Source organism: Coturnix japonica, chromosome 6 (assembly GCF_001577835.2).
Source record: "Coturnix japonica isolate 7356 chromosome 6, Coturnix japonica 2.1, whole genome shotgun sequence".
Taxonomy (NCBI): domain Eukaryota; kingdom Metazoa; phylum Chordata; class Aves; order Galliformes; family Phasianidae; genus Coturnix; species Coturnix japonica.
In genome coordinates this window covers 4,661,780-4,685,845 of record NC_029521.1, presented here as the reverse complement: position 1 = coordinate 4,685,845, position 24,066 = coordinate 4,661,780, and the positions used below count along the sequence as shown (strand labels likewise).

General features: G+C 39.0%; 1 protein-coding gene across 8 annotated transcripts in view; it reads left to right on the top strand.

Moving 5' to 3' along the window:
- PCDH15 (protocadherin related 15) overlaps positions 1 to 24,066 on the top strand; it is an 814,794-nt gene that overhangs the window by 393,749 nt on the left and 396,979 nt on the right. For all 8 annotated transcript variants that reach the window (XM_032445316.1, XM_032445314.1, XM_032445315.1 and 5 more), the window contains one exon: positions 8,559 to 8,636. The gene's annotated coding sequence lies outside the window, so the exon portion shown is untranslated. The remainder of the gene's footprint in view (positions 1 to 8,558; positions 8,637 to 24,066) is intronic.

Here is a 24,066-nt window from a genome sequence, read left to right as displayed (position 1 = left end):
GAAATAAAACAACGTGTTGGACTATGGATCTTTTGTAGAACCTAGGTCTTACTTTACACAACTCCTTCCTCACCAATTATTCCTTAATCTATATTGTTACAGAAGAATAATACAGTTAAACACATTTATTTTTTAGTTGCACATATTGGATTTTAAACTGGATTAAACTGCAGCCTACTCCAACAAATATATCCACGAGAGCAGTGGTTACACATCAAACAGAGACTTCCCCCATATGTTGCTGATTATCAGTGGAATTACTACTGTAATCACTTCTTCTAAATAAGTTTCACTAAATAATTTTTATATTGTATTCATCGCCGTTCCAGGTTTGTTTTTTAAATGAACGCATGCATTACCCTCTAGATAACGTCTCAATGAAAGCTATTCCCATTAATGGTTACTTAATTGTTCTGTCTGTTTTTGGTGCTTTTGCCTTCATTTAAAAAAAAAAAAAAAAAAAAAAAAAAAAGCTTTGTGAAAACTCCAGTTTTCTTCTGCAGTCATCCCCAAAATTAATTTCAGATCTGCAGCCAGGGTTGGCCATTGATTTCTCCACTTCCCCTTTTAGGGCAGTGTGGAAGGTTTTGTGGTCTGTTGATCTGTCAACACAACAGTGCTATGAACACATGGGAGCGATTTCAGGTGTAAATTGTGCACAGCAGGAGATCATGTCTCACGTCCTCCCCTCCAGACCTCACCTTGCAAATCGTTTTCCATCAGTGGCAAATGCAGCATGCTTTCCCAGCCAGCCTTTGCTGAGACAGTGCAACTGCACTAAAAGGCCTCTTGTACGCACAGCGTTTTGGTTTTGGTTAGGTCGTGATACCAAGTAAAAAGAGCATTGCAGTCATCATCAGGGTTTCTTTCTCCTTGTCCCAGAGAAAATAAAGCTATTCAATCATAATGGGCTCTGTAACCCAAGTGTTGACTCCTTCCTAGCAGTTTTTGTTTCCAGGAATAGCCAGTGTCTCCAGAAAGATGTGTAAAGAGCTTTGAAACTGATAGAGGATATGCTGCTGTCCTCATGCTGACAGCAGCCAACATCATTTTAAAGCATTTTATCTAATTCAGCTAAGCAAAATAAGACATATTCTGTTTATTATGAAGATTAAAAAGGAAATTAAAAGATCTCTGAAAGATTTGTTTACCCTTCACAGTTGCTTCTGCTAAGGCTAAAAAAGCTTGAGGGTAAAGCTGCAGCAATGATATACAGATCTTATCGGGCATGGCTGATAGAGAGTCAGGGTCTGCAGTCTTTGGTTATTTCAGCAGTGCCAGATATGTGTAGACCTGGAGCTGGTTTATCATTTGGATTGCGGTAGAAACAAAATTTCTCTGTTGAAGTCTACTTATGAATAACAAAAGAGTGAGAAATCTCAGTTCTTTTTAAGGAGCCTGCTGTACTTGTTGGAATAATATCCTGCCATCAGAGTAATTGCATAGACAGCAAGGTGATGAAATGTAATGTACAACCACAGGGCATTCCTTGCTTTTGGGGGTCTTTAATTACAGGATGGTGTGGCAATGTGAACAGCTTGATGACTTTGCAAAGGAAAGAAGATCTTAAGGAGAGGAGCATAATGACATTAACCTGAGGATGTGTTATTAAAGATGAGACTGAATATGGCAGCTGAGGATGTGGGTTGGTGATTTACAAGAGCTGTATCACCTAACTTGTTTGATTGGTGGGTAATGTATAATACATACAATACAGTATGAGAGGCGTGCAACACAAAGCAGGTGTTCTCACTCAGATTTAGGGCTTTGTCTTCCAGCACAAAGCATTGTTCTTTCTTTAATAGCTTAGGAAAGAAACGCAGCAAGCTGAACGCTTCCAAGTGTGTGTCTGCAAGAGCTCCTCCCTGATGCTATGGTCTTGTGTGTCTGTCTTACTGGATGATCAAATGTTGGCCTTTGTATCGCAATGCAACAAGAAGCACCAGCTATTCCAGGAGAATGGGTACCAGTTTTATCCCTGACCACATTCATTCCAGTGCTCTCCTCATTTTAAAACAGAGGCAGGTTTGAAGCTGACCTGGGAAGCACAGAAAGCTTTTAGGCTGAGCCTGAGGCCAGAACTGAGATGAAGCCTTATTTCAGTAGCTCAGAACAAATACGGAAAAAGCAGCAACTGAAAATCATACCAGAAGTCTCGCATAGCCTTAAAAACTCCTGTTGTCTTCGCTTCTGCTTTGCGTTTCGTTCATTATTCATACACTTTATGCGTGTACGAGGACAGAAAAGCAGAGCTCAGATGAGAACTGAAATTCTCAGTCTTTCGGCTAGTGTAACCTCTTACATGATCCTCTTCCCCCTCTTCTGTATTTTCCCTGCCTATCATTAAAATGAAAATACATTAGAATTTTGGTTTATTAAATATACGTCATATGTTATTTGGACCTTCAGAGATCCTTGAGTGTTTGTGGCTATAGGACCATGTCTATGACTTTGTTAATGTCATAGCTTTCCTTTCATTTATTTATTTATTGATTTATTTTCATGTTTGTGTAAAATTTAGGAAGATTTGAATCTAACTTATATAATTAAAAAGTCAGGTACTAAATTCATTCTGCATCGTGATGAAAAATTAATTCCAGAGAGTCCTCTCTAATAATAGGGGAATAGTTGCATGATTAGATAGCTTCAGGCACAGAGGAAAAACCCTTTAATTAGCTTGGAGAAGATAAGTTGCCGTGCCTGAGTCATTGCAAGGAACTTTGACTATTTGTCTTTGGCTGCAGGTGCCACTAATGCTGAAAAATAATTGTGGTGGAAAACCTTCAGAAAGCATTCAAAAAGAAAACATTATTCCCTAAATGAAGTGGTTTTTGATAGTATTTAATTATCTTAACACACTGAATGACAAAATTGCCTTTGTTAGCAGTGATGGTTAATCTGACCTTTGTGTAGCCGCTCTTGGAAGAGATGTCCTAGTTCTTCATGTTGCTTGGTTGGTAACAATGCAAATTGGTGATGTCGGGTGCAACATTGGCCACTGAGGGAGGCCTCTACAGTTGTTTTGCTTCAGTGTTTACTTTCCACTAATGTTATTTTATACCAAATATCCTGTCACCACTTCAATGGCGTTATTCGATCCTTGCAGACTCTTAAAAGTTGGATTCTGTTTAAGGAATCCAAACAGATAGGCGTCTTTATAGTGTGGGCTTTTGTTCTTTCCTTTAAAAACAATGCAAGAAAGGTAGGAATACTCATCAATTCAAAGCTTCCTGTCAAGTTTTTACACACTGCTGAGAACATAAATCAGTTGGAAATGTATAATTCAGAAATCATTGCCACTTAAAGGAATATATATCGTTTATATGGGCCAGACATGAAAAACTCTGAAGGAAAGATGCTGCCTTTGGAAAGGCTTGATTAGATATGTGGGGTTGCAGTACAATGTGTTTTGTAAGATCAGTGTGTATAACAATGAGTTTTACACGTACTTTCAGTCAACCTTAAAGCAGAATCGATCTTTAACTTTCTTAAAGTATTCTGGTAACGCAGACGTGATGCTAATCCTGTTTTTCTCTCTGCCTTTTTATCCTACTTATTTATTTATTGGTACAGTAGAAGAGAGTAATATCTGTACTTACTGTGTATGACCTTTATGCGTATCACAGTTTACTTTTTGACTGCATGCCTTTTGAATGCAGAAAGATAAATAGCGGTCAGTGAGAAGAGCAAAGAGGTAAGACAACAGAGTGACTGATTTGACACCCTTATATCCAGTCCTTAGAAGGGAGTTCATGGAAAACAGAAGAGCTTTGCAGACACTCCTTTCCTGGAATGCACTGCTGATAGACCAGCTTTTGTGCCACGGGCAGATTACATGGGTCCAAACAGCATTTTGGCCATTGGTCCTGTGTGTGAGCATTAGCAGCGGTAAAAGCTGCCGATATTTCTTTTGTCAACTCCTGACCTTTTGGTGGGCTGTGTAGATTCGGTGCGTACTTGTCCTTTGTGGTACTGCCTAATCTCTCACCTGACCGATGTCTGAGAATCAAGAGAGTTAATACTGGTCTGAGCAAGGCAATGAGAAACGGGAATAGTTTTCTCAGGTGATTCTTAGCAATCTCTGGGAAGTGTCTTTGCTCCCAGCCAGGGCTCTGCAAATTTTACATAAAATTTTACATAAAAGCACTGTGCATCATGCAGACACATTACAGAATATTGGTATTACAGGGTAGTTCTCCCTACTCTTGGTATAAGAATCCTGGGGTCATCTCTGTACCTTCAGGTCTTGGCAGGTCTGACTTTGAGCACAGCGTAACTGGTATTCAGGGGATGATTATTTAGCCTCCTCTATTTCATACCCAGTGAAGGGATGAATCTTATTTACTGCCTCAAGAACTGGCTGTTCTGTGTGGGGATGGAAATATTCATGGAGTTCAGAGAAAGACTTATTCACTGCTGCTCCTTTAACAGCACTGATTTCTTCTATCCAAACAATAGGTTATCTTCAGCAATGAAAGGGAAACCATATGAAGTAGCTTAGATGATGTAAAAGATAATTTTTTTCTGATTTTTCTACTGTAATGTGCAGTGAGGACAAAAAAAAACAAACCTCAAACATCATAAGATGTTGCATTTCCTCCTCCTCCTTTTTTAATCTCACCTTTTTTAGGCCCTCTTGAATAAAAATAATGTTGTTCACAAGTCTGAGAACAATAGGGAATTTCTTGAGTTTTAGCCACAGTTATCTGAGTGTTTATATTTGTTTAATGCTTTAGAGTCACAGTAATTTAGGCAGATAGTTCAGTAATAGTAAGTAGAAAATCACAGCATTGCTCTGTACTCTGTTAAATGATACTGACCTGGAGGGATTTGTTTTATTAACTCCTCTATTGTTTTGTTTTCTAAAAGCCTTTGAAATTGTTATTATAGCCATAAAATAAATACCTTTTTCTCAAGATCCTACTTGTCAGAGCATGCAAAGTGTTAATTTCTTTTGCTATTTTCCTCATCCGACTCCCCAGAGCCTTTGTGTTCTGTTTTTCCTATTATTTGTCTCTTGGGAAGAAGGGAGGATCTTCAAGGTTAGTAGGCAAGTCTGTGTTATCTGTTCCCACAACTTGTGCAGCATTAGCTTGGAAGAAAATGTTTATTTCACAGCAAAAAAAAGCCCAACAACTGAAATTCTAAGAATGATGCAACACTTACTTGCATCTCATTATCCCCAAATTGATAAGGAATCTTTTGTTTTGCTGTAAAGTGAAAAACTGCTTCAAGCTAAAAGCACATAGTGAAATGGTGGCATCTGTTCTAGAATCTGCAGTGAACTGGTTTGTCATTTGTTTAGCTGTTTAGCTGTCATTTGTTTGGTTGTTTTTTGTCACCATTAAAGAAACCTCTTTCCTAAAGCATTTGAAGGAGAAGCCAGCCTAACGCAGTTGCTTTCAGTTGAATCTCATTCTGTACGGTCATTAAAATGGATGACTTTACCTTCTTATTTCTTCTGGAAAACAGCAGTGCAGATCTCCCCTGAATTTATCAAAACACGGCCATATCTGAAGCAAAGAAATGAGAGTTGAAGGTCAGAGTGTCAGTTCTGCTGGAGTTATGACATTTGTAAGAACTGCGACTTACCAGCATTTAGACTCTCAATTAGGCAGGATGCTATGAAGAAAGCAAAAACTGCCCAAATTAGTGAGCATTTTTTTTCTTTGCTTAGATTCAGGGTTGTTTATTTTTATTTATTGTTATTATTATTTTAAGGTTTAAATCAGAGTGTGTGAAAATAGATCAGACTTAGAAAGCAATGTTTTGAAGGGAGTAACATTAAGAAGGAGATTTAGCTGTTACCTACATCTGATTCTGTTTCTTTTATCGTGACGATTGAATCTGGCCAGCCCAAGGCTACAGTTTTCTGTGGATGTTAGATGGGTAACCTGTACTCTGTTGTACGTACAGGAGACTTTCAGTAGTCATTGAAACACTGCTGGTAGCTTGAATGGGCTGAAACCTTTCTTCTGCCATAAACTCAAGTTACGGTCATCACCTCATTGATGTTTGAAGGGAAAACTCAAAGAAAAATTCCTCAGCTGTAATGTGGAGTGTATGGGAAACTGTTAATCACAGCCTGAACCTCTGATTAACCATCTGAGGCAAGGGTAGGGTCAGCTGTGGGAGCACAGGTGAAGGTAATTCAGCTGTGCTCCTGGAAGGGGTGGAGCTTGACTCCACCTCTCCGAGATTTCATTTAAGGCTTGACTACCACTAAGGCAGTGTCTCTTTCTCGAGATTGCTTGTTTCTGTTTTCAACACTTTCCATCTTGTCTGAAGGCCTCAGCGTTGGTGAGTTTCTCCTATAGATAACCTCTGGCTATCTATTTATAACTATAATTATATTTATAACTATAATTGAACTATTCCAACTGCATGTTACTATTCTTGCATTATTCCAACTGAACATGGAGGAATGGTGTTAAGCGTTGTCTCTATGAGTGAGTGAAATCAGACAGTGAGAAATAGATTTGTTTCTTGTTGCTTTGTTTTTGCAGTGAAGTTGCAGCAGCTTATGCAGAGCGGTATGTTTAATAAGCTTAAAAATAAGGTCAGTAGGTCTGTAGGTAGCTGGAGATGTCATAGTTTGTGTTTCTTCTGTGCTATAGAGGCTTAAATCAATAGGTGTAAACTAAGGTTCTTGGGTTCTTATGAAATGTTCTGATAACCAGTGCTTAAGAGATATGTGATTCCTAGCTGTCCAAAGACAGACTCTCCTTTTGCATAGGGAATTGCTGATCTGTAGGGCCAGCTGGCAGAGAATGAGTGTTACGTGCTAAGGAGAGTCTGAAGCAAATGTTTTGTAGGTGAGCAGGGCAGAACTGCAAGGTATGTGATTTAACACCTGCTGAAGAGCAGGAAACTCAGAGAAGATCAAGGAAGCCCAAAATAGGGATCTGTTGCACATCAGGCTGTGGTAGCTTAGTTATAGATGTTGTTCTAGATCTATACAGAAAACAAAAGTGGAGTTAGAGGGTTGAATTCTCATCTGATGTTAGATTTATTCTATATGAAATGATAAATACAAGGCTTAATGATTTAGGTCTCTGCTTCAGAGTTGGAGATCTGCATGGTCCAGTTGTGAATGGGATTTGACTGATTGGTATAGGATGCTTGTGCCTGAACAGGATTGTAATTAAAGGTCTTTCCTGTAGCTTAGTGTAATTGATGTAGGAATTGGATGGAGTTTGGTGGATGTACAGCTGTCCATTGGTTTTGCTTTCAAGACAAAGTATTAAAAAAATCCAGGATGCAAGTGATCAAATGATGCATTTTTCCTGATCTTTATTAGTATGCTTTGAAGTATATATTTCTGTTATAGAGTACTCATAGTAGTTTTACTAGTAGAGATGGAATTTGACCAGGGAAATTTTTGAAAGCTTGTTTTGGTAGCAAAACAAGGGGAAAAAAATAAGCACAGTGCAGGAAGAGTTGTTACCAGTTTCAGATGTGTTCTCTATGACATTATTTTTCAAGTTAGATTTGTATCAGAAGGCAATAGGATGATAGCAGAATTAGAGATGATTAGGTGAACTGCAGTGCCAGTTCTGGAAAACGCAGAAATAGCTTCAGATGCAGTAAGCAATTTGATTATATTAATGTGGAAGTTCCTGTTCATATGAATGGCTTAGCTGCATAACCCATGACACCAGAGGAAGAAGTAATTATTTCCAAAAGTGTAATACAAAGTTAAACACTGACACCTTATGATATCTAGGTATGTGCAGATATGTTTGATACAGGTGTGTGTTTAACTTACACATCTTACATGCTTGTTCATTTAATCTCAGCCTCTTTATAAATACAATTGTGATGTTTTGGAGTATAGGACTGTAAGAGTAGCACAGTGTTCTTCCTCTCATCCCTCTGCTTTTTCACTGCAACTGCAGTTGGGAGCAAGCAGATGTTCCTTAGATATTGAAATTCTCATATTCTGATCCTCATTTCCAAATCTGCTGAGCTGGATTCACATATCTTCTTGTTTTGTGTGTGCAGGACTGTTTAATTCGATCTGGTATACTACAACATTAAGTATTATCCGTGTTGGAATGTATGAGAAATGGAACAAATAGAGTTATGACAGTGATACATAGATGTATTTTTGAAATCATACACAAACACAAGTAACCATCAATCTATTCACGTAGCAGTTTGAAGATTTATTGAGCCCACTTACTGAAAGCCTTGAACGTGCTCGTGTTACCATGTGCATCTTTATCAGCGCTTCAGGAGCGTCTTAGGTGTGCTTGTTTAGTTGGCGGTGTAGCCAAATAAGTTCAGTAAATACGTGCTTAGGTTTTTTTCCCATCAGGTTGACGTCAAGGCTGTTACTTAAGAGGTAGAGGGTAGAAAATGTTCTGGTTATAAATCAAGTAGATTCTTCACCTGGAAAGCTGTGATTTATGAATATGAAATGAACTTTTGCAAAGTTGCTCTGATTTATCTTAAAATCAGGAGTTTTGGAGGAAAAGATCAACACAAAAAAATGTATGCAGGTTGTCCAGTCAAGGTAAAACCCTGAGGTAGTATCAATCTACTGTGTTTTCTAGGAAGATGGGGACGTGATGCAGCAGATACTTCTGGAGCAGCTGTTGTTCATCTGGCTGACAGAGGGACCAGGAAAAAAGGTAATTTCTTTTTTTCTTGTCAGAGGAAAGTACATTTTAAAGTCAGATGTGTTTGGTTTTTTTTTTTCTTTTTACCTTCTCTAGATTAATAAAACATACATGCACATCAAGACTTCACATGGAGAACTGCTGGACAGGCAAAACAGATAAAGATTCAGTAGCATAACTGGTATGCTGTAACATTAAGGATAGCATAGCGCTTTATTAAAGTGTGACATTCTTGAGATCTATTTAAATAAAAACAAAAAAAAAAATACTTGTGTTATCTGGCCTAGATTTATTATTCTCTATTGATTGTCTCGTTCTGTCGGAGCGCGTTTCTTGCAGTAAAGTAGTAGAGCTGTCACATCCATCGTTATGCGTCAGAGATCTGTCAGGCCGATGGCTTTTTTGGAAGTTTGCCTTTTCAGAGAAATAGTAGCTGAGTGTTACAGGCAGGAGTTTGACATTTTCAAGACGGAAATCAATCTTCTTTTATGCGGTGTTTCTCAAACAAAACTTGTGCTGTGATTGCGCAAGTAATGGTTTAATACGTGTGAGGGTGCTCTACCTGTGCTGAATACTTTGGGTAACAGACTTTACGTACTCTGTGATGAACATAAATTGCAGAAACAAGAGGCAGTCAAGGCAGATGGCAAAACACACCTTCATCTGCTGCTGTTACAAATGTGAACGTTACCTTTTCTTCTGAGGTTAGTTATGAACTAACATGGAAATGAAACATAACTTGTTGCAAACTACTATTTTTCTCCTGTATCCACATAAGGAAAGAAGCAAGAACTGTTAAAAGCAGTTGCTAAGAGCAGAATAAATGATGGAACTGCCTGAATATATTGGAGGAACGCTTAAATGAAACATTTCTGAAACTGATGGGTGTTGTATTTGAAAATTGATCTCAAAATGGTCAAATGCATTATACAATAATAAAACATCTTGTAAGAAGAGGAAATGTGTGCCAGCACAGGTAACCGCCAACTTGGTTAGTGTTTGGGTTTGGTAATAAAGGCAAGCTGTAGATAAAGGTTGTTGTGGTTGAAAGGACTGTCTATAAACAGCAGAAGTCAGGGAAAAGCAGCAAGGAGCCCTAAACAGGGAAACACCACTGGTGGGATGCTAGAAAGGTTATGGTAAAAAATGTTTGGTCTAGGTTACTGCCTTGGGGAAGTGATTGGAAATATGAATCAATGGTCTTGCTCTGTTGTTAGTCACATTCAGGGTAATAGTCCACATGAAAATTAATAGGTAAATGCTTTGAGTCTTAGTTTTCCTCTCTCAGTAGGCACAGCTGTGGAAGTTGCTTAGTAGCAGCTGTTAATTCTAGCTTTTTAAGAATGTTGGTTGAAGATCCACCTCTCTATAAACTTTAGTGGTGGCTCTCAACTCTCTTCTGTTCTTTTTGGAGAGGTACCGTTGGCACAGAGGCACAGTATAACAAAATAGTGTTACCATGGTCAAGAACCATTCGGGGAAAAAAATGGTAGAGAAAGCAATAGAATGTAACAGTGCAGAGGTCTGGTTTACTGTAATGAGTCATAATTACAGGTGTGATTGAGTGAATGTTCTCCACTCGTAAAACTAAAATATAGTTAATACAAATGTTGTGTTGAATTGAAAATGTCTCTGAAAATTAAAGTGTATTTAAATTTACATAAATAACCTTAATGTGATTATACAAAAATGGACATTTTGGAAGAGACGGGCACAAGTGAGGTATAGTACACTGAGTTATTAAACTTCTGTTTTTAAATCCACTCTGAATCAAGATAGTCATTTCACAAAACGCATTTCAATCACACCAGCTCCCAAGACCTGCTACCATACAGCTATACTAACGCAATGTTGAGAAGCTTTGTTTTTTACCTGCCTGCAGAACTCACAGAGCTGTAAGAGTTGTATTCAGGTATTTCAGTTCAGTATGATTGGCCATTCCAATGGAGACATATTTATTGGAGTGCATTATACTGTGTAAATACAGAGAATGTTGTTTTTCAAATGCCTTCAGAAGTCTTTTTGGTACGCTCTGTGCTGTCTTATCTGGCATCATTGCTGTTGTAACAGTACCTCTTTAAATCACGCATTTTATCGGTGGAATATATACTAATTTTCCATGCAAATGATAATTTGTCAGCCACAAAATAATGGCACCATCTTGTTAATGAGTTTAGTAGTGCATGAGATGGGTAATTAGAGGAGGAATGGTTTTGTACCTTTAAGTTCCTAACAATTAATAGGTCCACTTAGGACAACAGCGAAACTCCCTGCAGTGCTCATACCATCTTTGATTTAAGTCAGCTGATATCCAAGTTTGACTGATAATTTCTTGGCTCTGTAGTCAGTAATAAAAAGAAACTGGAGAAAAACAGATATTAGCTATTCCTGTGCTATAAAGCCACTCAGAGCAAAAAAAAAGTACGTTCCGCAATAGATGCCATTAACACAGATTGCCTTCAGCCCATTAAGCCTCATCACTGCAATGTTTAAAACAAGTGTTTGTTTCTAAGAGCCGGGGAGGCTGAAGAATTCAAAACCAGCTTAGTTTTAAGATTTCTGAGCCTTAATAAAATGACGCTTGGTCTTAATTTTATGTCTCCATTCATGCAGGAAATTAGGGGACTCACTTCTTACTGCATAACTCTGGTTTTTGATGTTTTAGGCTCAATTTGGCAGACTTTATTGCTCAGATTAGTTCCTAAATGAATTACTTGTTTCTGAAGTATAACCGATAGCAACTTGGATAAAAATACTTATCATGTGAACATGTTTTTCATTTGCAGTAGTAATTATATGATGGTTGCTCTCGTCCAGATGCATATTTGCTCAGAAATTTAAAGCTAATAAGTTACTGAGTTTCTCTGTGCAATATGTCATTACCTATGGTCTTCTCTAATTATAAGCTGCAGATTTTATACTGTTTTGGTCTAGAATGGACCCGAACATCAATTTACCGTTGTGCATCATCTTCACTGAAAAGTCTGGATGAAGATTGATGTTGTTATTGTCACGTCTGTTTTTTAATGGTTGTTTAATTGTTATGGAATGATGTTTTCAAGTGAGGCCTTCTTAAAGCTAGGATGAGAGATGTTTTTGTGGCACTGCAGTTTTGACGGGGATGTTGCAGAGTCATTGGTTTGTCCAGCCTGAATTCAGGTTGGGAGGAATCACTTTCAGCACAGAAATTGACTGGGAAATAAGGCATGAAGTGGCTTGTCAAACTTGCAGTTGCTGTTCATTGCTCCTGTAAGCTCATGTTTTGAGCCAAAATAAAACCTGTTGAAGTCTTACAGTTTGGTACTGATCGTTTGTCATTTTACAGTGTTGCTGAAGTGGTATCAGCACTGTTAAGAATTGTGTGTTCTCTGTGCCCATCAACTTCATCTGATGCTCAAGAAGGTGAACACTGATGCTTTGTTGCTTGTGTGTGTAGTGCACTTGAGACGCTGTCTAGTGCCATACTTAGATCTCAGCCATAGCATTTAAAGGGATCTAGATAGGCCTCATTACTGTGATTTTCTTGAAGATGACTGAAGTGCTTCTAAACACAGAGTAAAATCAGGTCTAGATATGCCAGGAGCTCAAATGCTTATTGTCACAGTTTAAACGAAAATCCACCTAAGTCCGTGACAGGGGGGCCGCGGGCCCTGCAGGGGCCCTAGGCCAAAAGGAAAAGTTAATTAGGAAAAGAAAACAGCGGCAACAATCTAAGGAGGCACACTTATTTACTAAATACTATATTGAAATACAGGATAATACAATATAATATAATTGAAATTAAGCTAACAAATCAAGCAAAAATAGGAGAGAGAATGAGTCCCAAAACCGAGATGCCTACTGTAAATTCTAGGCGAAACGGCGAAGACTCCCACAGGCTTTCCTGAACGCCAGAACTCGAAAGACGTCAGTCCAGCCTGGCAGTGAGACAATATAGTGTCCAGGTCCCGTGACTTATCTCTGACCGTGTTGTTCTCTGGGATATGTAGTCTTCTTCTGTAAGTTGCACATTCAGTAAAACTATTCATGCTTTATATGATGTTATGATGTGGAATACTGATAGCAAAATGACGAAATTATTAAACCATGACACTTATCATTCTATGTACAACAGAACTATGGAGGGTGTGTAAGCAGCATTCCTCCTAATCCCCTTGACCTGCAAGCTGTGTCCTTGATTTCAGCCACCACAGCACCTTGATGAGAAAGTCCCTTTGTTTTCCTAGGGGCTTCATTTGTGGAGTCATAAGAAAGCTCAGGGTCCATGGCAGAGTCTGTGCCATAAAACCTCTTCTCGAACTGCTGCGTCATAATTGTCAATCTTAGAAGAAATTGCCATTAAGAGAATGTGTTTAATGTGTAGATAAATAAGTGCACAAAACTATTCCCCATCTGCTGTTCATTTTGATACTGAAACCAAAATAATGACGTTGTAAATTGATTTCAGCTTTTCCATTAGTAAACTAATTGGAATATTCTGCACATAGTTAATTTTAATTTCTTCTGAAACGTATTTTGACGTTTATGGGTTGTTTGAGTGATTGTTTATGTGATGTGAAAATTAATATTTGCCACGTTTTGACACAGTGATCAGAAGTCTGTTTTCCAGTATGTCTATGTGGCAGGAATTAAAAGGAAACAGAAGCGGCTGCATCACACAGACTGTATGAGCAGTGGGTGCTGTAGTCTGTGTGCCTAACCTGTGGTTGGTATGCCCTGATCTAAGAGAATGGTGGTCAGCAGCTCGATGTCCAAGTAGAGACTGGTTATGAGTGGCATTGCTCAGGGACTGGTGCTGAGACCAGTCTTATTTAAAATCCCCGTTGGCAGCATGGACAGTGGGATCAAGTGCACCCACAGCAAGTTTGCAGACTACACCAAACTGAGTGGTGCAGTCTACACACTAGAGGGAAAAGAAGCCATCTGGAGGGACCTGGACAGGCTTGAGAGGTGGGTGCATGCCAACCTCATGAAGTTCAGCAAAGCCCAGTGCAATGTCCTGCACCTGGGTTGGTGCAACTCAAAGCGCCGATACAGACTGAGCAGAGAATGGCTTAAGATGAGCCCTGAATAGAAGGGTTTGGGGATGTTAATTGATGAAAGATTCAACATAATATGGCAATGTGCACATGCAGCCTGGAAAGCCAACTGTATCCTGGTGAGCAACCTGGTCTAGAGGGAGGTGTCCCTGCCTACGGTGGGAGGATGGAACAAGATGATCTTAAAGGTCCCTTCCAACCCAAACCATACGACGATTCTGTGATTAAGAATCTGGCAGGCAAATTGTGAGTTAATTCCCAAGTGCCTTCTTAAGGAACAAGCCTTGGAAGCTGTAATGAAGCTATTGATAGCTCTTTTTTTATTTGTTTTTGTTCAGTGGAGCAGCATCTGTATGTCTTCATGGACTGTAAGCAGTCTGGCATCATATTTACCTTTAAGTTCCATCCTTGTGAAAGTAACTAGGGCTGGGCCTCAGACTTAGTGATTGGAGAGTCACTTACTTTCAGAGTAAGCTTTCTAGTTGAGTTATTCCTGTGTAATTAAACAGGCCTTCCGATTGAATGCCATCATCTCTGTGCATTTCATATTCTCCAGTTTCTCAGTATCAGTTGTTATGATAAGGAAATAAACTAAAACCAATACCTAAATGACTTCTCTCTCTACAATGATAATCAGGTGTGCCTTTTATCGCTGTTTATGGCCAAAATGCTTTTTGACTCAGATAAAATTGCATTAATTACTCACGTTCCTGTGTTCATGTTGATAACAAAACCAGTTTTCTTCATGTTGCTGGAAAGCAAAGTGTGATAAACTAAAACATGTGGGTCTTGTGGTGTTTTTGTTACTGTACCAGCTCATGGAAGACATGGATTTAAGTAGCAGATTTTCTTCTATCACTTCAGGTACATTTCTACTCTTTTTACTGCAAATGGTGGATGTTTTCACATATCATACTAACTTTCTGGCAAAAATCTGTAGGGTAGCCCAGTGGTTTGTTCTAGAAGAGCACTGATAGTTCAGCTAGGCAAGTATTACCGTGGATGTATTATGTACAGTGGACAATTGCTTTATGATCGAAGTTCATGTTATAATGGATAGAGGTTGATGTTTAGTATAAAAATACTTGTCAGCATTTTATGTATTATCAGTCTGAGAAACATATTTTACATGGGTTTACCCTTTCCTGCTCTGTTAGCTGCACGTTATGCTGTTAAAAGAATATTATCTCTTATCACATCCTACAGCAGTATGGAAGAGTCATATATATTGCAAAATATTATTTTTTTTTCTGATTAGTTTCTTACTTGATTAAAAGCTGAATGCTTGATCTTGCAAACTCCTTAGTAAGATCAGCAGTGATTTGCTGTTAGTGTTAGTGTTTCGCGGAAGCGTTGTCATTTTAATGGAGGTGAGGAATTAGCATCTAGGAGCTTTTCCCAATATCTTGTGACAATGTCTGTAGGTCAGTATAGAGACAATTTCATTTAAAAACATTTGACATCTTATAATAGTCAAAACTTGTCTCAAGGGTATGAACTCACAGACTGTGTCCTAGTACCACAGCGAAGTACTTAAATACCTCAGTTTTAAACCAACTTTTATGAGTGACACAGAAGCAAAATAAGTTCTTTGATACCTGTGAATTTCGTAGGCCTCAGGCTTGCTTATTCTCACATCTGTGATATCCAAGCTGGAGAAAGGCGCATCATCCCTGATGTTTCTGTTGTATCACATGCCCTGGCAAAAAATACTGTCTTTGGTTGCGTTCCTTTTCCTTATCCAAAGCCTGATGTGTGACTAGATGTAAAACTGATTGTACACCATGTGTGCACCATAGTATCCATCCATCCCTCCCATTTTCTGCTGTGTAGACCAACTTCCATGGCCTAAGAAGGAAAAGGTAATAAACAAGACAAATTTTCATGTGTACTGAATCTGTTTGACTCCCCAGTAATCTTGCTGATCAGGCTACTGGTTGAGGTCCTTTTGTTGCATTACTTTAGTTTACTTTAGTCAGCAGTGCCTAGCAAAGTAAGGGTTTAGAAGCATCATTTCACAAGACCTCTACTTGCTATATGTGGAACAAAAGGGATATTAGCTATCTTTAGTAAGAGTGCACCTTATCTTTTGCTGTAAGCAAATAAATTGCTAGAAAATAAGATAGATCTTGTAAATATGATGATCTTCAAAAGACATATTTAGCAATAGCCCACATTCATTTTTCAGAGCAGGCTGCACTTCAGAACCCAGTACATTTTTAGTCTTGTGTTAAAACTGACAACAGCTGCACTTAAAGATAAGGGCAAAAGACACTTCTTAAGACAAAGAAAATCATTCAGAAAGAAATTATTAGCACACAATACTGAAATGTGATGGCAAGGAATAAGAGAGCAAGCACTGAGTTGGCTTGTGAACACAGAGGCTGATGTGAGTATGAAATAATGAATATTTTTCAAAAGAAAAATGACAAAACACATCCCCAAAAAGTTCAGCAGTGCTGAAAATTTGGTTGGTAAGAGCTTTCTCTGGTCAATGGAGTTGTCCGTGGACACAACATTGATAATTAATAATGAGGAGTAATATTTGTATTGCTACTACTCTGGTAGCTTTTCCCCCCCTGTCCTTTAAAATGGCAGCAACGCAGCTAAAAAGCTTTTAACCCCGAACAGTATAGGTAGAGCTGGTCAAGTACGAGTAAAGTCTATTGATTTATCCTAAACGTGTAGTCTTTGGGTTATTCACTACTGAAGTGTGAAATGAAAGCCAGTGAGAACACATTAAAAGACACAGGCTTTCCACATGGAAACAAAATTGTCTTTATGAGCTATTTTTTTTTCAAAGTTCGCATGAAGTGAAATAGAGAAAGGTATGAAACAGGCATACCTGTATGTGATGGATAGCTTTAAGAGGCTGAACCAGGGCCTTAAAGATGAGTCCTCCTTCCGTGTGAATATCAGTGCAGTAAGCTGTGATCTTGTAGAGGATGAATGGTGTAAGTAATGTGGAGTGTTCATTTCTCCCAAGCTTAGCAAGTCATAGCTACTCCCATGCTGTCATGTCATAACAAGTGCCAAATCTATGCAGTCAGTATACACCAATGCATTTCAAATGTAAAATTGTAAAGCGACAGAATGCTTTTGAAAGTCTGGTGTCTTGACAACCATCTGCTGTACGTTTAATTACAATGAGCTACTTACAGTTTCATCAGTGTGAATTACCCATGCACATGCATATACCAAGTATATATATATTACATGTACAAGAATGCAGCCTGTATATGATTACTTTGTAGTTGAAGATGATGTAAAGGGCTGTACGCAGCTTGATTGTTAAGAACAAAATTAAATACCTTTCTAGGGCAGAAAATGTGTTTAGGTAGTAACCTGCTGCCTGCAGAGGTAAGCAGGGAGGTGCCAGCTTGTATCTTGCTTTCATGGGACTCAGTGGTCTGATCTTCCTTTATGAAGATGAAAATATTTGCTCATTCATTCCTAGGCCTTCCCGTTAGAAAGCAGACAGCTTCTGGATCTGTCCAAAGGAATGCTTTCCAAAGTGGAACTGTCCACAAAGTGCTGCTGATTTTCTCCTGTTGATTTGAGATAATGGATTGCTCGCTAGCCTTGGGTAGAAACTGTGTTGTCATCCAATGTTTTGTGTTCAGCAAAGTCCCCTGAAGTACATTAATGACAGTTCTATCAGTCTATAATAGGATAAGAAACTGTTAACCAATGTGTAATTCAACAGAATTTTAGGAGTTAAAGAGCTTAACTCTAAAGCCAAGTTAAATAGGTTTAATGCTTGTTAACAAGGAAGTTAGTTGCTTATGCACATTAAACTGTAAATTTTCCAGTATCGAATGTGACTGAACAAGCAGTTTTATATTTTTGCCTTACGCTGTGGTTCACTTATGTCTTTATGTGACTTAAATCCATTGAAATGTAGTAAAACATCATCATAAAAGCATCTGAGTCTTACAGTAGCCGTTACAGACATCGTTACAGACATTCCCTTTATTGTCTCATGGCACATAAGTCATTATCTGTGGGTGTAGACATTAGCATGACTCAGCATTACGAAGTCAGAAAATGATAGAAATCTGAAAACATATGAGCTGGAGTAACAGAAAGAATAGTTTGCAATATGAATGTAAATCTTGATTTTAAGATTATATTAGGAGACCTTGTTAGCGTTTGTATTGCATTGCATGCCTCAGAATGTCATATTTCTCTAAATGAGAAACATAGCTGTACAGCGTGGCTAGTACAGATACCTCCTTGTGCAAGTCAACTACATGGCTGTAATGCCAAAATGCTGGGGCATCTCTTCCTTGTCAGATTGGGAAGTACAGGGAGGACTTCATTTCAGGACTGGACTGGGATGGCTGCTCTCTTGGGATGGCTTAACTCTCTTAAACTTTCAAATGCAAGTAGTCGGTGGAAGACACGATAAACAAGTCTTAAGAGTAGGGCAGTGCTTCTCTGGGTGAAGGGATGAATGCTGCAGCAGCAAACTACCTCCAGCTTTCTGGCTTTGATTTCCTTTTGATCTTGCCAGTATGTAGCAATTACCAACAGTGGAATAGAAGAAGAAGAAAAATATGTTCATGTGGATAGTTCTGCTCGATTGGAATGTGAAAACTTTTATGTCCCCTGCCCCAAACAGACTGAAGTGTTGGCAGTTTGTTTTTCAGAAGAAATTTGCTTGTGTGGTGTGTGGTAATGACCTCTAACAAGTTAACACTACATCTCTTTTCATAACACGCAACAGCGTGACGCTCTTCAAATGTTATAGAACTGTCAATAGCTCTGACAGGGTTCTTGGAAGGGTATTTTTTGCAACAGTGACCACACTTTTAATATGATCTCTGGGGGAAGGGTCATTTAAAGATTCATTAATTCTGTTTCCTGGTGTCTTTGTAATAAGATGGTGGTAGGGCAGAATTAACAGTGGCATAATTTCCTCCAGTGAACTAATTGTCTTCATAGACATTAAGCTTTTATGCTGATATTTATTGGAATAATCAATTAGTGCTTTCATCAAAATTAAGTGGAGTAATCTCAATGAGCTGTTATATGTCTATAGCTTATGAGAATTGTATCCTCCACTGTGTTATTGGTCAGCCACGCTGTCTTTACAGCTACACGGCAGTAGAGTCCTTAGAAGATTTCAGCATGAACAAATGAGAAGTATGCGTAATGGAATTACCTTGTGGACATGAACATGGTTCTGTCTTCTCAATCACAGGTACAAGGCTGCAGCAAACTTGCTGAAATCCATTTGCAAGCTAGAGAGTGTTGATAGCAGTGCTCAAAAGTTTTGAGTGATGTGATCCTTTGGGACATGGTGTTATATCACTCATTTAAAGGAAGGTCAGAAACTAAGTATCACAGCATTGCATCTGTTGAAAGCTTCCATGATTTTGGTAAGCCATACAAAACCAGTCAGCCTTCAGCTAGAAAGATATGAGTCTTTGCATTTGACTACATGAAAGACTGATCACCTGGCTTTGTATTTGTAACAGCTTTTCTGATGGTATGTTTTCACTACTAACTCCTACACTGCTCACTTCTATCACAGCTACTCAGAGATAGGAAATACAAGAGCTATAAATATTTTTAGAAATCTTTTCCACATTATTATTTAAATTGAAGTAATTTAAGACTGTAGATCAGCAGCATCCTTTTGTAGTCCGTGTACACTGCTCGCTTTTAACTTCCATTCAGTGAATCCAGGCAAGTATATGGTTCCTAAGAATTCAATTAGAATGCATTGGTGAGTATTTTAACACGCCCCAACCTCAACTTGAGTGACTCTCTCATCTGAATCAAGTCCTTGTTCCAAAAAAGTCATAAAAACATTAGAACCAACCACATTACAAATAGCAAATGAATGTTAACATTGAATTTTAAACTTTCATAATACTCTTCTGTAATTTCATGGTGTGAGATAACTGACCTCTAGATAATGCCTGCTGTTCATACAGCACAGGTGTGGCCCCATCAAGACTTCTGTTATTGCAGAGAGCTGTTCTGCTGTTTCTAAAATCCAGAGCAGCTTTCTCAAGAGGTCACGCACATGAACTTGGTCTATTCATATGGCAGGCAACCATGCGCAGATAAGAGAAGTCACACAGGTAGGTCCTTAGCCACTGAGAAAACAGAGCAGGCTTTCTATGAGAGTGTTTTTGTTTTAAAAGTGCTGAGTTTACTGCTACATGTGTTTGCCTAGAGAAACTAAATTGCTGCTGTGTGTGTTTTCTTACTTAGCAAGCGAAAGGGAGTGCAAGCAACAAGGAGAATGAAAGAGGTGCAAAAATAAGACATACTGTACACAATGTACACAAAAACATTTTATCACTTATAGAAAACTGATCTAGAAATCAGTTCAGTGCAATTTCCCCCAAAATGTCTATAAAGCCTACTTCAGATATAGCAAACTGCTGCCTTGTCTGCCTTTTGTTTGTCTACATCATATATTGGATCAGAGGCTAAACGTGTGTCTGTGTCTTACTGCTTCTTAATTCTCCATCTTAAACACCTCAGGCTCAGACTGAATCATTTCCTAAATCTGATCTAGGAGCGCTTTGTTTGATAGGACTCGAGTAAGCCAGCTCTCCATGCCAGAGCTCAAATCTGCAGTGTGTGTGACTGATGCATCACGTTATGCCATTTCTCTGCTGTCAGTAGCCATCTCCCAGCCGTGATTTGGAACCATATCGTTAGAGTGCCTCTCTTCTGTTACCAGGAGGGATGAGCAAAATGGATTGTGTACAAATGGAGACTAATCCCTATCCATTTGGCTCCTAAGGGAATAATCAAAGGCATATGATTGATTCGGAACAGGAGGCTTCAACAAGCAGCTGCCTTCTGAGGAATCAGACAAGACTGATTTGTCTTGTTCTGGTATATATGTCTAAGGAGCAGAGTCCTGTTTTTGGGGGACTTGATGTTGCAGGAGTAATATGAAGGAGGCTGAATAATGACTGTGGTCTCCATCTAAAGGCTGTGCATCTCCTTTGCATCCCCAGACCCTGCACTATGTCACTACTTCATAGCTGAGACTTGCAGAGATCTGGAACAGTGTTTTCCAGCTCACTGTGCTGTCACTTGTGCTGGATTGACAGGAATCTTCCCCAAAATCAATTCAGATTTCCCTTGAGGGAGTTTTGTTTATAAGAGCAGTCTGATGAATGGAAAACATGATCCAGTAAGTAGCTATTTCCATATTTCTTTTGTATACTTTTGGTCCTCAATGCATATCTATGTAGGATCTTCTTTTCCGTTAGGATCACACAATACATTGCCATGATTTTGAGATAAGGTTGGCCTGGTGTTTTGGTATGATGTAAACATGTAAGCTGTGTAAAATCCCAAAGAAAAATGGCCATGTTCGATTGAAAGCGATGCACTGTTACATCTGCTGTATTGTCAGCCATCCATTGCACACTTTATCTCATTTCAGCGTTCAGAAAGTTAGTGAAAACAATGTATTTAAACTTAAAAAACTTGTTTTAATGAATCTGTGTAAGAGTAAATCAGAAGTATATGAACTTGCTTTTAATCCCTACAGGCTTTGCATTTCCAGCAGTGAAATCCTCTAGTACTTCAAGGTGTATTCAAGGTGTTCTCAAAACGATGGAAGGGTGACTAGGGAAAACATGTGAACACTGGAACACTTTTCACTGTGTAGTCTTAAACTAGGAAATAGGTTTATAATTGGATATTAATGATGCATTTAGGTTGTAGCTTTTAATACAGGCTAAACCTTTTCATGTGGTGTAGTTTCTCTTACTGCTCATTTGAAAGTTTCCAGATCTCTCTATTTTGACCGTTTTTCAAACAGAAATATTCAGTCAGATTTAAAACCCGCAGAGTTTACTGGCTTTAATGTTCTTTCTACATAGTGAAAAATACAACATGGCATCTATGTTCAGAGCCAGTCAGTGGAAACAGGATTTTTCTCCCAGCTCAGGTGTATTCAGTATAAAGTGATTCTGGTGGGGATTGTGGCAGTCCTTACTTGTGAGCTGTTTGGTATGTGCTGGTCAGGCACTTGGGTATTCTGGTACAGCCAGCTCCCAACCTGGAAGTTCCAAGTTCAAGTTAATACATAGGTTTGCCCTGGATGGAAACTTAATCTCTGGGTTGTCTGCTTATTTTCTAAGTGCTTTTCTATGATAATGTTGTGGTCATTTCTGCCAAGCGTGCAATTTCACCTTGTAGCTGGTTGCATGCTACTGACTGTAGTAGTAGAGCTATTTGATTTGGTACATTAAAACACTAGTATGGAAATGTGTTTCAGTGAACTGAAGAAATTGCTTTCTTGTCTTTCTCTTCTTGTAGCTGATGCCCCCTGCCTACCCCATTGTGTTGTTGGATCCAACTTGTATCCCCTGTCCATGGTCTTTTCCACCTCCTTTTACACCATCTGCTCACTGGCATGATGAGTGATGTTTCATAGCCATTAACAATTTAAGTTGCATTGAAAAGTCATTATTCCTCTTTTCAACATTCCTGATCTGAAGCACTATAGGAACATATGTGGGAAACACATTTCAAGTGAATAAATGAACCTGCAGACCTCCTATCCCACTCAGGGCGCTAGTCATAGTGTTAGGCAGTTCAGTGTCAGAATTGCAGCTAGGTCCATAGGGCACTGGTCACACTGATGGTTTTGAGGGAAAGTGAAATTGAAGCTCAGCAATCAACACTGTGCTTCTAATGGCATAGAATCAAAGAATATCCCAAATTGGCAGGGCTTACGTTGATCACAGAATCCAACCCCTGGCCACACTCAGCACCACCTAAATCTAAAGTCTATGTCTGAGAGCTGTGTCCCAATGCTCCCTGAGCTCGGGCACTCAGGGCTGTGCCCACTGCCCTGCACAACCCATTCCATGCCCACCACCTTCCAGGGCGCAACCTTTCCGTAAGTTAGTGTTTAAATAAATACTAATGGGCTTTGGAGGGGTTTGAGCCTATTGGATGTAGCTTTCATTTTCTGTGAAGCCACTGTGTAAATTGTTCTGTCACTGGAATCCCTCCTGGCGCCTCCCTTCCTCATTTAATGGCTCTCCAGAGATTGGTGGCTCTCAACCCTCAAGCTGCTCTTAGCCTGTAGAACAACAGATCAGTTTTATTACTGTGTGCTGTAACAGAAAATGCTGTAGTGAAATGTTCAAAACAAAAGTCTGAAAGTTAGTGGAAGGAATGTGCTGCACACCAATGTATTTTTTATTTTTTTTTTTGTAATTACCTTTTTTTCTTGGTTTTGTTGTGGGTTTTTTTTTTTCCTGTTAATAGAGGCACTTGATCATGGGTTTGATAATAACGTAACAAGTGAAAAAGTAGTTCCTCAGTTATTTGGTTTTGTTCTACCATCCATTATGTCTTTTTTTAATTTTAATTAAAGAACATTTAAGATGAATGCCATCACAGGACGGACAGTCATTGTCTGTTTCATGGCTGTCTTGGCCACCATGGTCACAAATAGACTGAGTAGAAAAATCTTCATGTAAGCTGAGATGGCATCCTGGACTTTGAAGAGAGCAGGCTCAGAATTTATGAGGGAGATAGCTGATGTGCTTTGAGTATCATCTCTAGGCAGATTAGGGGTCCATGAGCACTGGACACTTTCATCCTTCTATGAGCCCAGGAGCAAATGGTTTCATGGGTCAGGCAGGGCAGAAGACAAGGCTGGCTGGACAATGAACTTTATGGTTAAATTAGGGCAGGAAAGGAAGTATATAATCTCTGGAAAAGAAAAGGAGTTGCTTCACAGGGAGAGTAGAGCTGCAGCTCACATCTGCAGGGAGAAAATGAGTAATGCCAAAGCCCAACTCAGTGGACACTGAGGTGTCAGACACACACAAAAAAGGCTTTTTCAAGCATGTCAATAGCAAGAGGAGGTCAAAAGGAAGACACTGAATTGATATTTGGAGCATATGTACACCTAATGAGACAGAAAAGGTGAACGTGTTTAATGCCGTTATCACCTCAGTATTTAACAACAGGTACTGAGCTGCCCAGACCTCATTTGGAGGCCCATAACTAGGGCATTAGTGACTTCATATTTGTGGTTACTGATATTGTAAAGGAAGAATTGTGTCAGCTCAATGTCTACCCATGGCTTTTCCCACAGGAAGGAAAGCCTGGATGAAACACCCAGCAAGGCAGACCTTCTGCTTGCCTTACTTTACCATGCCAGACGTATGATGTCCTTACATATATGATGCCCATTACACCTGAACAACATCACATACGTAGTTTAGAGTAAGACATTGGAAGGGATAATCTAGTTCTTAAAGGTCATTTCAAACCTAAGCCATTCCATGATTCGAAGTTTCAATTTGACTCAACCTATGTGTTATGCTTCATTGAAAAATTCTTTAATAGTTAGTATTTATATCAGGTAATGAAGTCAGTATTTGTTTGGATCAGTA